Raw genomic sequence first — 4,648 nt, 5'->3', positions numbered from 1 at the left:
AACCAAAGAAAAACAATCATCCAATCATCTCAACAGATACAGAAAAGGCATTTGATAAAGTTCAGCCCTGACCCTGCTAACACTCTCAGCTACAAAACCTACTACACAGCCATAGTGGTTACAACAGCCTGGTGCTGGTGCAGGGACAGACACAGAGACCAACGGGACAGAGCTGAGAACCCAAGAGTTAGTCTATCCACCTATGGGCAGCTGATCTTTGACAGGGAGCCAAAACTCATCAAATGGGCAAGAGACTGTCTTTTTGATAAAGAGTTCTGGCAAAGCTGAACATCCATTTGCAGTGAAAAGAAATAGGACCCATATCTCACACCACACGAACGCAAGTTGGATCGAAGAATGGAATGTAAAACCTAAAACAAATAAAGATCATCAATGGAAAAATAGGGACAATCCAGTGGCCCTGATTGAGGGTGTAAACATGCTATCAAATATAACTGAAAATGCACAAACACAAGAAGACAAAATAGATGACCAAGACCTCCTAAACATTAGACACTATACACATCAAAAGATTTCACCAGAAGAGTGAAAAAAGAATCCACATACTGGGGAAAAAATGTTGCCAATGACATACTGTACAGGAGGTTAATCTCTAAAATTTATAGAAAAGTTCTACACATTAACAAATAAAAGACAATCAATTTAAAAATGGGTGGAAAACGTGAATAAAAGAAGACATTCCAACATTGTCTTCACCGAAGAAGGTATTCAGGCGGCTAACATACACATGAAGAGATGTTTGTGGTCATTAGCCTTTAAAGAAATGGAAATCAAAACCACAATGGGATACCATCTCACATGCAAAAACAGTGCTGATTTAGAAAAGCTAGTGAGGTTGTGGGGAGATTGAAATTCTCATGCATTGCTGGCGGGATTGTAAAATGGTACAACCACTGTGGAAAACAGTATGGCATTTCCACATGAAGCTAGAAAGAGAAATACCTTCTGACCCAGCGGCCCATGCTAGGTGTTTATCCCAGAGCTATAAGAGCAGTGACATGAACAGACACGCACAGCCATGTTTACTGCTGCATTATTCACAATGACGAAAAAATGGAGACAGCCTAAGTGCCATCTATTTATATGAATGAACAAACATATTGTTGCACATACATAGAATGGACTATTACACAACAATAAAGACTAATCATGGGTCCACAAGTGTAACTTGGATGAATCTGGAAGATGGTAAACTGAGTGAAATGTGTCAAACACAAAAGGACAAATATTGCATAATACCACTTTATCAAAAGTCAAGAATCATAGATTACACACAGTAAGCAGCGTCCTTGATGGTAACCAGGGATGAAAGGATGAGGGAGGAGAATCATTTGCTGGAGAGTAGACACGTGTTAATGCTGGTGATGGAAAAGGAAATCCACAATATGGAGACGTCAACACAACATGACCAAGGTAAACAAAGACAGTGAGACGTGTGCAAGAATAAAGGACTGTGGTAAATGCTATTACATACACAACTTTGCAACAACAGTAATAACAAGCAAAATTATGTGAGTGGTTCCATAGGTAGGTATGTATTTTCTATAGGTGTGGGAAGGCCATATAATATAAGTATTTCCCTGTAATATGAGAATACATGTGAATAGGTGTGTAGGAATAAACCCACTGCCATAGAGTGTATACTGACTCATAGCGACCCCATCAGGTTTCCAGGGCTATAAATATTTGGAGAAGTAGATTGCCTCATGTTTCTCCTATGGAGCTCCCGGTGGGTTTGAATCTACACACACGTTTGTGTGTGCTGTGTATATACTCACACATACAATGTAGCACAGAGGGCACATACTTCTGAAACATACTCACACACCTCATGGCATCACATTGCTGGGTTTGAAGTTCCAGGACTGTAGTCTCTTGGTACAACCAGGTTATTTGGTATGAGTCAGTTCATAAAGAGAAGGTTCTACACCCTAGTTTGGTGAGTAGTGCCTAGAGCCTTAAAACCTTGTGAGTGGCCCTCAAAAATACAACTATCGGTCTCTTCCCACCAGAAGCAAAGGCAAAGAAAGAAAACCAAGGTCTCAAGGAAGAAATTCATCCATAGGACTGGGGTCCACATGAACCACAGAGCTAGCTGGTACCTTGCTACCACTACAAAGTGTTCTGCCCCATAACACAGTGGAAGGTACTGGTTAAAATGGGAGAAAAATGTAAAACAAAACTCAAATTCATCAAAAAGACAAGCCTTACTGGACTCAGAGACTGGAAGAATGCCTGAGACTGTCATCCTAAGACACTCCTTTAACCTGGACCTGAAGCCACTCCCTGAAGTCATCTCTGAGCCAAAGAAAAGAATTGCCTGTGATCTTTTATTTGGGTATATGGGGAAGGTATACCTGTGAGGAATGTTTTTTTAAAAAAAACAATCAACTACAAAGAGATGGAAAAAAAAAAGTTCACTGCCGTCGAGTTGGATCCAATGCATAGAGACCACTCCTTGGGTTTCCGAGGCAGTATCACTATGGATACACTGTGGTTTTAAGGCTCTAGGCACTACTCACCAAACTAGGGTGTATCCAGGAGGCTGTCGTTCGAACAGAACAAGGGGACGCTACATGGTTTAAAATCAAGAAGGGAGTGCGTCAGGGTTGTATCCTTTCTCCACACTTATTCAATCTATATGCTGAGCAAATAATCCGAGAAGCTGGACTGTATGAAGAAAAACGTGGTATCAGGATTGGAGGAAGAATCATTAACAACCTGAGATATGCAGACGATACAACTTTGCTTCCTGAAAGTGAGGATGACTTAAGGCACCTACTGATGAAGGTTGAAGAATACAGTCTGCAGTATGGATTACATCTCAACATAAAGAAAACAAAAATCCTCACAACTGGATCAATGAGCAGCATCACAATAAATGGAGAGAAGATTGAGGTTGTCAAGGAATTCACGTTGCTTGGTGGTACAATTGATGCCAACGGAAGCAGCAGTCAGGACATTAGATGACGTGTAGCATTGCGAAAGTCAACTGCGAAGGAACTGTTTCAAGTGCTGAGGAGCAAGGATATCTCCTTGAGGACTAAGGTGCGCCTGACACAAGCCATGATATTTCCAATCGCCTGGTATGCATGTGAGAGCTGGACAATGAATAAGGAAGACCGAAGAAGAGTTGATGCTTTTGAGTTGTGGTGCTGGCGAAGAATGCTGAAAGTACCGTGGACTGCTAAAAGAACTAACAGATCTGTCCTGGAGGAAGTGCAGCCAGAATGCTCCTTGGAAGCAAGAATGGCCAGACTTCGTCTCACCTATTTTGGTCATGTTGTAAGGAGGGACCATTCCCTGGAGAAGGATGTCATGCTTGGTAGGGTGGAGGGTCGACAAAAGAGGGGGAGGCCTTCAAGGAGATGGATTGATACGGTGGCTGTGATGATGGGCTCAAGTATAGCAGGGATTGTGGGGCTGGCGCGGGATCGGGCAGTGTTTCGTTCTCCTGTGCATGGAGTCGCTATGAGTCGGAAACGACTCGACGGCACTTAACAACAACAACATCACTATGGAAGTAGATTGCTCAACCTTCCTTCCGAGGAGTTGCTGGTAGGTTTGAACTGCCAGCCTTCTAGTTAGCAGTCAAGTGCCTTAGGCACTACGCCACTAGAGCTCCTTAAAGAGACCAAGTGGTCAACTTTTACTCAAAAGCCAAGGTGCAAAGGCAAGCAGGGCCAGGGAAACTGGATGTGGCAATGGAGGAGGTAGGGTGGACATGGGGAGGACATTGACACATTGTGGGGATTGAAAGGAATGTCACAGAACAAGTTGTGTAGGAATTGTTGAATTGTTGAAGCAGATTCAAATTTGCTGTATAAACTTTTACCTAAAACACAATAACTAAACTAACTCACTGCCATTAAGTCAGATCTGACCCATAGCGACCCCTCCTTGGGTTTCTGAGGCAGTGTCACTACGGAAGTCGATTGCCCAATCTTCCATAAAATAGTTAAAAAAAGAAAGAAAGAAAGAAATTCAGTGATTGCCAGGGATTGAAAAAGGTTGACTACAAAGGATATGCCAACTGGATGATCAGTGGTCCTCTGTCTTCATTTCAGTCGTGGCTGCATGCCTGTTTGCACTCATAGAATTACATACCAAAAAAAGGTGAGATTCCCTGTGTGTTGACTATATCTCAGTAACCCTGAATAAGGCACAAAGTTATTAGAACTGAGCTGTGTAAAGTACAGATAAAGAAAGAAAGCACACTGTAAGTGGAGATGTGCTATTCAAATTCAAGATAATATTAAAGGAATCACTCATAGGGAAATTAGTCATTGATGAACTCTTTGGTTATGCGTGTCCCTAATTCATACCGTTCACAGCGTGAGAATTCCAGTGCAGGCTTGAGTGTTGCTCCCATGCAGATCAGCCTCCAACGGAGCTTCCAGACCAAGACTGTCAGGAAGAAAGGCCTGGTGAGCCACTTCTGAAAGGCAGCCAAGGAAAGCCCTAGGGATCACAACAGTCCTATCTACAGCCAACTCCTGGGATGGGGTGGGACTTGGCAGTGTCAGGATTTTGTTCTGTTGTGCGTGGGATTGCTCTGAGTCAGTGCAGGAAACGATGGTGGCTAACAAGAACACACAAATAGATGATAGATGATTGATAGGTAGAT

This window comes from Orycteropus afer, unplaced genomic scaffold (genome assembly GCF_000298275.1).
Source record: "Orycteropus afer afer isolate SDZICR_OR568_19922 unplaced genomic scaffold, OryAfe1.0 scaffold00458, whole genome shotgun sequence".
Classification (NCBI taxonomy): domain Eukaryota; kingdom Metazoa; phylum Chordata; class Mammalia; order Tubulidentata; family Orycteropodidae; genus Orycteropus; species Orycteropus afer.
Note: the sequence above shows the minus strand (reverse complement) of the source record.